Source organism: Triticum urartu, chromosome 1 (assembly GCF_003073215.2).
Source record: "Triticum urartu cultivar G1812 chromosome 1, Tu2.1, whole genome shotgun sequence".
In the NCBI taxonomy this organism is placed as follows: Eukaryota; Viridiplantae; Streptophyta; class Magnoliopsida; order Poales; family Poaceae; genus Triticum; species Triticum urartu.
The window spans coordinates 280,729,705-280,739,697 of record NC_053022.1 but is presented as its reverse complement, the minus strand read 5'-3'; the positions used below and the strand labels follow the sequence as shown (position 1 = coordinate 280,739,697).

The following is a 9,993-nucleotide window of genomic DNA, read 5'->3' as shown; positions in this document are numbered from 1 at the left end:
ATGTGTAATAACAGCCCATAATGCAATAAATATCGATATAAAAGCATGATGCAAAATGGACGTATCAACTCCCCCAAGTTTAGACCTCGCTTGTCCTCAAGCGAAAGCTGAAATCGAGAAATATGTCCACATGTTTAGAGATAGAGGTGTCCATAAAATAAAATACGGACATGAGGGCATTATGGTCATTCTTAGAACAGCAACATATATATATAGGACAGGGCTATTCTGTTACTAGTAACAGAATAATATTTTGTTACCCTCGGCTCGATATAGGCCCCGGTTGAATCTGGACATACCACCCACCCGATGCAATGCGATGCCACCGCCGGCCGCTCGCCCCACCCTACCCATGCGCTGCCGCCACCGGCCGGCCGCCCCTCCCTACCAGCGAGCTGCCGCCATCGGCCGGCTGCCCCTCCCTCCCCGCGCGCTGCCGCCACCAGCCGGTCGCCCCTCCCTACCAGTGAGCTGCTGCCGCCGGCCGGCTGCCCCTCCCTCCCCGCGCGCTTCCGCCACCGGCCGCCCGCCCCTCCCTACACGCGCACCACCGCCACCGCGTCTGTTGTCGTCCTGCACCGCCCAGCCAGCCTCCTTCCGCATCACCGGTGACCTCCTTCCTCCAGCTTGCCACCACCCACCCTCGGGTCCGTACACCACCGCCCACCCCCAGGTCCGCGCACCGCCGGCCATCCCCAAATTCGTGCGTCTCCGGCCATCCCCAGATCCTGCGCCGCCAGCTGTCGCCTCCCACACACGCGCCACCTGCGGCTGCAGGGGGGGCCACGGGGTCGATATTGTTCCTCTCGGCAGTATACCTGCATGCTCCGTCGTCGGTCACGAGAAGAGCTGCGTGCAGGGCACCCTCGATCCGTTCAACGATCTGGTAGCCGGCTTCCTGGTTCCTTCCCGGCATCCGTCGTACTAGTTCACGCACCATCGCCGTCGGTCTTTTTCCGGTTTGAGATAGTGAGCGCCACCTGGGAGGACTCTTTGTGAACAAGGCTGCACCATCGACGGCCTCCTCCACCAGTACGTCTACTGCCACCTCTCGATCGTAGTTCCTCTCCACCATTCGAAGCTCCATCCTCTCATCGCCTGTCTGTCCCCATACATGCTAAAAATTTGATGGCAAAGCCGATGCAATTTTCATCCATTTTCTTAAGAAAACTGAACTTGGTCAGAGTAAGAACAACTTTAGTTGATGATTGCGGGTTGTGTTTGGAGCTGGATGTGTTTGGAGCTGCTCCGCTATATTTCTTTATTGGTTCAACAAGATAATTGCTCTAGATTTCATTTTCTAATATAATGTTAAAAGTCCACTAGATGGAAAATTCTCTGTGTTAGCTACATCAGTACTGCTCAACAGTACGACAGTAGCAGTACTAATCAGTACAACTTACACAATATTAGTATCGATTAGTACTATTCTTAATGTTAAAAGTAACATCCATATAGTACTGATGAGTTGTACTGACAAGGATGCCGTCTACAATTCTGAACTTATTGTTGAGTCGTACTAGTACCGATTCAAATGGGAAGCAAGTGTCACATGAATCCTTAATTGAACTGGAAGCAAGGTTGTAATGAGACCCTGGAAAATCACTATTTATTTTATCCTTGGTTCTTAGAAAAGCATGGAAACAATTCTCTGTGTGTTAGAGTATCAGTTCATGTGGAGAAGAACATGTTTCCTATATGAAAAAAAATATTATCAGTTCAATGTGTATTTTGTCATTAGTTCATACAAAACAGTCGTAAAAAATATTTTGATGTGTGTTAGAGAGAGCTTGACTTTATATTATATGGTAGCTCACTCATTGCACGATTGCACAACAGTTTGACAAGAAAATTCACATCAGTTCAGGGGCGCCTGCATCACGACCTCACCGTGTCACCATAATCTCTCCTTGATTCGCCACCGGACGAGCCCCTCCTCACACTTTGGCAAGCTGTCACTTCTTGCTCCTGTGCCTGGATCCCATCTACTTCTCTAGGCCTAGAAGTTCTTGCTATTTCCCTGCAACAAAAAAACAATTCTATAAATTTGCTCCTGATTTCATTTAGTTCATGCTGATTTTAATTGAAAATCTCATTTTGTGATTGATTAAATTTTCGAGCACCATACTCCCATGATGTAGGTCTATCGTATTCCATTGTTGGACTATGCCTTCTACCGGCAGCCCCAGAACAAACCTGAAGTCTCATACTTGTTCCTATTTTTTGCAGGATGCAGCAAAAAGCAAGATTCACAAGTTCATCTTATGGATGCTTTTCAATACATCTACTTCCCGTTGGTAAGTCAAATTTATTCTCTGCTTCCATCTTCCTATAGCACAAACATGTGCTTGTGGTATGCCTGATAATGATGTTGTACACAAAATGGCTTATGGGATATGAGGATAATGTGTATACAAAATGATTTTTGGTTAATATTTTGTATGATCCATTTGACAGAAAAGATTCCTGTTATTTGTGGAGTTTATACAACTCTTCTGTCATCATAGCTTATTCATGTTGGTAGTCCAGGTGCAAACAAAAAATTAAGTTTGTGTGCATCTACAGGGAAGGTTCGCCTACAAAATAGAGTTCACTTCGGTTAAAAAAAGTAAATTTTACATAAAAAATGTGCTTGAAAGTTCAACTAAAGTCACTAAGAAAGTTCGTACACTTTATTTTCAGGAGTGTACATCTTGCGCGTGCTGCTACTAATCTCAACTTATTGTCCAGTCATACTAGTACTGATGAATATTGAATTGATGAAAAATGTAGTATTACATGATATTGTAGTACAAGACAATGCACATGATAATGCTCAGGCTTGATGGTTAGATATTGTAGTCTCATAAATACGTGATAATGCTGCCATGATCTATTTGATAACTCATCTCAGCATGATAATGCTGCCATGATTTATATAATTTTGTAAAGAAGATCTATATGTGCAAGTTATCTGATAAAAGAAATAAGAAAATCCAATTGCAAATTTAGGGAAACATGTGTACCTTGAGAAAAGTTTACAAAATAAATGCTAGGAGGTTTATTTCATGTTCGTTTAAATGTCTTCAGTGCAAATGTGGAGGGCCGGTAAGTTCTACTACCAGTCTACGCCAAGTTCAGGGGCATTGCCACTAATGAAAAGGACAATGAATAAACGACGTCGGATCATAGGTCGAAGGAGGCCGGGTCAAGGCACCATGACTGGTTGTTGTTGTATCTTAGTGTCGTTCTTATTGATGTGTTGACTAGCAGATCAATATATATGCATGTTGTTTGCTTTTGACATGGTAAAAATAAACTATTGGTACAAATTCTAGTTTCTATATGACAAAAGTTCATTGAGAAAAAAAATTAGTTCAATGGATACGTTGTATCTGTTTATCACATATACTTGCGAAAGAGTTCAAAATGTTCTTCCCTTTCTGGAAATTACATGTGATTATTCATTTATTTTTAGGCCATACAAACAACAATAACTCATTAGTCTTGTATGGCTGAATTTCTTTTCATTTGCTCATATAACTGGAATGCATCTTTGCTTGTATTATCTCTTGTAACACTAAGATATATTTTCTATGTTGGCATGTCTTTAGGAGCGCCCTGGCCGATCACAGCCACCACCGCAGGCCGTTCAACGCCACCTCCGCAGGCGGTTCATCGCAAAAACAGCGACCTGGATCCCGCTAGTTCCCACCAGCAACACCCATTCGAGCACGTCGTCACTCTCCCGCTGCAGCATGGCTCAGCTACTGCACTTGGTGGAGGTCAGAGCCTTTCCTCTAATTTCCTCTAGTTTTGAACTTCATGGATCCTTAGTGCCTGAAAACATTGAACTTGCTGATCCTTCCTTCCTAAGGAAGATGCATTCTGGGTATATCAAAAGCCTGCTGGAGGAGTCACAGGGTCGAGGACCTCCTGCTTAACAGTACAACTCCTTGTTTTGTGGCCGGTCACTCAAGGAGCTGAGTGCAGGCCGCAATAAGTACATGAGTACTAATATTAGGATATGTGTGGTCCCAGTAAGTACATGAGTACTAATTAGCAAGTTTGATTGCTTCTAAAAACTGAAAATGTCAGCTTGTACTGATGCATTCAAAAAACGTGTTGTGTGTTTTCACGAAAAAAACATTTGTCGGGTTTTTGGTGGCCAAGTATTATTGATATGGAGATGAATAACTATGCGGATGCGCTCCTATTGTTTTTCTGGAAAAAAACAAGATGCCATGTTTTTTTTACTTTATGAGCTTTCCAATTTGCATACTTCAAAGTTGCTGCTTGCTCCCACCCATGAATTGCGCAGTTTCAATGGGTGTCGTCGAGCATGTTTGGAAGTATGCCCTTCGTGCAAAAGTGTGAAGTTTTGTCAGTATTTTGTATATTTCATTTGACAGAGGCTTCATGTGGCAGAGGCTTCATGTGTATAGTTCACTCATTTTTTTCTCTGAAACTATGAGCTGATGATAGATTAGAGATGAGTTGACGGTGTGGGTTCAGGTAGTGAGATTTGTAGCTAGTTTGTTTACTTGTTTAGGTGGTTGCAAGGGCATTCTATTTGATTACAGTTAGGCTACCATTTAGTATTGTGGTACTCCGTTGCAAGAAAATTGTGGTACTCCGTTGCCACAATTTCTTTTTCTCCTCTCTTGGGAGAAGGTGTGATTTTTGGACATTGACATACATGTTGATTGTTCTTTCTGGGCGGTGTGTGCTGATTCAAGGGCGCGATGGAGGTTGGTAACAGGGGCGATTCGGCCATGGAGGTGGAGGCAGAAGTGAGCCTGTTCGTGGCGGAGACCTCCGGTTCCCCGGTCCCCGGCGGCGTGGGCTCATTGACCAGGCGGCTGGGCCTCAAGAACAGCATCTAGACCAACTTCGGCGATGACCACGTCTTCCAGATTGCTTCTTGGTAGGCAGATAAGAATAGAGAATGGTGTAGCTTCAGTCTAGCTTCCAGCAAGTTTTTCCTTCCCATTGCTCATAACTGAATGAACCTGTTGATAAAAATACATGTTACAGTACTTGATATATATAGTTGCATCTAATTCCGTACATCTCATGACAAGCCAGGAGATCTCAACGCTCATAGTGTCCCTGTCAACAAACACACTCAAGTTCTATGCTCCAGCAACTGGACAGTATTTGGGGGAATGCACATGCCATAAGGGGAATATCCATGAGATTGCCTTTTCAGCTCCGTCTTTGCTGCAAGTGATATGCTCTTGCTCTGGTGATGGAACTATCAGAGCCTGGGACACAAGGAGCTTCAAGCAGGTCCCCCCTACCACTTTGTGATTGTTGAATACTCATGTTGGTTATACATGGTTACTTTCTTTTAATATTATATAAATTTCGAGCCATCACTATGTTTCTCAGTTTCTGTATGGTAAATATTTTGTACTTTCATTAAGTGTTAATTCTTGTGATGCTTGGTTTGGATCGAGGTTGGTTCACTCTTGTAATTCTTGTTCTTGTTTCTACCTCAGCCAATAAGTCGTATCCGTGTACAAATTTCTAATTTCTATTGCTATTAGTTCAAATGATCAATTGCTATAAGTTCCCCTGATATTGTCCCATCAGTATACATTTATAATTTCTATTGCTATTAGTTCAAATGATCAATTGCTATAAGTTCCCATGATACTGTCCCATCAGTTCAAGTGATCATTGTTGTCTTGTTTAAGCCGTTTAAGTACAAAATTACTAGTGTTGATCTTTGTGCAGTGATCGGGCCGTTCAGCTCTGCTACCGCAAGCCATTCACCTCTGCCACATGAGGTCGTTCAACGATACAGCGCTCATCATGTTGTGTTTTTAAAGTACATGTTTTGTGTGCTTTCTGGTTCACCTATTTAACGATTCTATAGTACACTAGGCATTTGTGTTATGCCTTAATAAGCATTTGAGAAAACCTTGTATGGATCGAAACTCGCATATGTTTTGTTCTATTCTTGTAAATAAAGCTCCACTTTTGTTTTGTTTGAAGTTATTTGGCAAAAAAATAGTATATGCTCCACTGTAAAAGACATAAAATGTCTTGATGCATGCTAGCAGAAATCTGAAAATACACTCGGTTCAGTTCCTATATTTTATTTCAGTTCAATTTAGAACTATTTGCAACTGTTCAGACTTGAGTGTTCCTATATTTTATTTCAGTTCAATTTTGAAGTATTTACAACTGTTCAGACTTGGTTTACAACGGAAAAACATTTGGAAGTTTAGCGAGGGAAAATACTTGTTAGATTCATTTGAAAAGTGTTGTATAGTTCAACTGTTATATATAATAAATTCATAATGAAATGTGGGAACAATTCAATATGTGTGTGTGTTAAAAACATAACAGTACAGAGAAATTTGTTACGTACTCGTTGAAAAAAATCGCATCAGTTTGAGAACGGAAAAAAAATTGGTGCCAATAAAGTTTGAGGGAAAAACAACTTTAAAAGGAAACGTGAGAAGCTCACAAATTAATTATGTGACGTTGACGTCCAAGTTCTACAACTGATCCATACAAACAAAAACGATGGTCCGTTCTACAAAGGAAAAATGGTTTAATTAAAATATTGATCAGTACGGGTTAAAAATGGTGGTCCGTTCAAAATAAAAGAAATGACAGAAATTCAAATTGTAAAAGTTCAAGCAAAAGGAAACCCCATGCAATTCAAATGGTAAAAGTACAAGTCATAAAATAAGAGAAGTCCAGGACATCGTTGTAAAAAAATGTTTAGTTCAAAAAAACATTTTCTTTTTGAAAAAAATATCATTCAGTTCGATGATATAAATCATGCAAGTACAAGGGCGACGATACAATAACATTCAGTTCAACAATATAAACCATGCAAGTTCGGGGCTAGGATATAGTAAACCGTTGAAAATTTATGAGAAAAATATTACCCAAAAAACAGAGCAAAGTCTAATTAGTGAAAACACGCTCAGTACAAACCCATGCAAGCATCAGTACAAGTACCCTTTTTCGGAACCATTCAAAATTGCTCTACAAAAAATAGCTCAGTACAAATATACACATATATCAGTACGACTACTCTGTTTTTCAGACGAGAAAACAGCAGGATCCGTCATGCCATATTCAAAATTACTCTTAAACGGTTGCGAAGTAGAGAAAACATTCATCATGACTAAGTTTCTCATTTTCCATAGCTATCCAACGGTATATTATTTTCCTCATTTTGACAAACTTTTCCAAAAAATCGCGATCAAAATCAAATTTGACCATATTAAAATTCGTTTTTAAACCGTAAGGAATTAGAAAAACATTTCTATACAAAAAAGTTGAGCATTTGCCATAGCTTTCCAACGTCGTATCATTTGCGAACGGTTTGCAAATAATCGCGAAAATACGTTTCGCCCAGAATTTCACTGTTTTTCAAATTACTTTTATATCTTATAAAATTAGAAAAAACAATAGATATATGGAACATGTGTATTTTCCCCAGCTTTCCAACGCCATCTTATTTGCTCAATTCCGACAAACCATTTGAAAATTGAGTCCAAAATACAATTCACATTTTTGGTTTTGAAAAAAACTGTTTTTTTTAAAACTGCTCTTAAACCATGATGATTTTGCAAAAACGTTTAATATACTCGAAATATAGTTGTCAAGAGCTTTCCAATGATGTATTACACGCCTCGTTACGACAAAAAAATTACAAAAAAAATTTGAACTAAAGAAGACGCTCTGTTAAACAGAAATGAAAGCATCAGTTCAACCGCTCGAAGTTAATCAGTACAAGCACCTGAAACCATCAGTTCGAGTAGGGTAACAGAATAATATTCTGTTACGCGTAACAGAATAGCCCAGATGTGTGTGTGTGTATAGGTAAAATAGATGGGCCACCTAGGTGCCTGGGCACCTTGTTAGTTTTGGAAACTGTGATATATTTAATTTGTTTTCTAATTATTCTTCATGCAAGACTTTCCATACTTATGTTTTATTTTTGGATCTAATTATTAGGCATGCAACACTTGCCATACAATAAAATATATTAATGTTGATTTTGTTCGAATTGCTAGAGGTATATAATACACATATTTTTGTTTTCTAACTATTTAATACGGGTATCTAATACCTACCAACAAAATTATATACATATGGAAGTATGTATATATTCAGTAATTTATTTTTTGAACTATTACATTTTTTGTTTCCTAATTATCTAAAATGGGTATCATATTTACTAACAAAAGGTTGTATGTATGTGGGTATGTATATACACAATAATTTATTTGTTGACTAACTACATTTTATTTTTGTTTCCTAACTATCCAATAAGGTTATACAATACCTACTGACGAAAATATTGTAACACCCGGTCGACATATATAAGGCTATATGAAAAAGGGTAGGAAAATATTGTACATACCCAGTCGATGTATATACCCGGTTAGGTGAAAATGTAGGAAAGTATAATACATCAAATAATATACTTCAAGTGAAAATACCCAAGGTGTCTGCACACTAGTATACCCGGCTGCGCGGAAAAAGCTTGGAAAATATTGTACATATACAGTTGACGTGTGTACCTAAAGTAAAATATGGCTATGTATATGACTGACTATGTGACGTATGGGTATTTAATCTATACCCAACATATTTCGAGTACAAAAACATACCCAAAATATTTTGGGTTATGTATGTATATACCTAGTAATTTACTCAAGTTATTAGATACTCGGTGAAAAATAAAGGAGCGCACATAAAAAATACGACATTCATTATACACAAAAAAAATACCTAGCTACGCGACGTATGAGACATGCATGGGCTTAATTTGGGTGGTTATTAAGTGTCCATACCAAGCAATAATTCTTTCCAAATAAAAATCTAATGCATTTATGAATTAGTTCTAATACTAATTACATGTGCACACATCGTAATGTATCCAACGGTTTCTAGGCAAGGTGCCCAGGCACCTAGGTGTCCCATATGGGCGTCATATATATATATATGTGTGTGTGTGTGTGTGTGTGCTAAAGTAACAATTCATTCACATACTCAAGTATGAATCAGAAACTTCATTGAAAACTAACAAACTATACTCTCAATCATTGAAGCAATTGCAATTTATTATAATATAGGAAAGAGTCAATATAAGAGCTTCTCAGCAAGTCCACATAGTCAACCATCTTTTAGTCTTTCATAATTGCTAACACTCACGCGATATTTATGGTTATGAAGTTTTAATCGGACACAGAGAAAGATAGGGGCTTATAGTTTTGCCTCCCAACTTTTTACCTCAAGGGTAATGTCAACAATAATAGTTCATGCAAACCCACATTCAATTAGCCATATATATCAGGATCTTTCCAACACACTGTGCTTGCCAAAGGATAAAATGTAAAAAGGAAAGGTAAAGATCACCGTGACTCTTATATGAAGTAATAGACAAGAATAAAAGATAGGACCTTCATAGAGGGAAGCAGAGGTTGTCATGTGCTTTTATGGTTGGATGCACGAAATCTTAATGCAAAAGAACGTCACTTTATATTGCCACTTGTGATATGGACCTTTATTATGCAGTCTGTCGCTTTTATTTCTTCCACATCACAAGATCGTATAAAGCTTATTTTCTCCGCACTAATAAGTCATACATATTTAGGGAGCAATTCTTATTGCTTGCAAGGATGACAACTTACTTGAAGGATCTTACTCAATCTATAGGTAGATATGGTGGACTCTCATGGCAAACTAGGTTTAAGGGTATTTAGAAGCACAAGTAGTATCTCTACTTGGTGCAAAGAAATTGGCTAGCATGGGAGGGAAAGGCAAGCTCCACATGTTGGATGATCCATGACAATATAATTTATCTCACATGTAAGAAAACATAACCCATTACGTTGTCTTCCTTGTCCAACATCAACTCTTTAGCAAGTCATATTTTAATGAGTGCTCACAATCATAAAAGATGTCCAAGATAGTATATTTATATGTGAAAACCTCTCTTTCTTTATTACTTCCTATTAATTGCAATGATGACCA

The 9,993-nt window shown here is 38.9% G+C and overlaps 1 long non-coding RNA gene across 1 annotated transcript; it reads left to right on the top strand.

Annotated features, from left to right (window-relative positions):
* The first annotated feature begins 2,250 nt into the window (after positions 1–2,250).
* Positions 2,251–3,706, top strand: LOC125531695. The gene is made up of 3 exons (XR_007293469.1): positions 2,251–2,297; positions 3,070–3,204; positions 3,594–3,706. It is a non-coding gene; the product is annotated as an uncharacterized LOC125531695 (long non-coding RNA).
* The last annotated feature ends 6,287 nt before the right edge of the window (positions 3,707–9,993 follow it).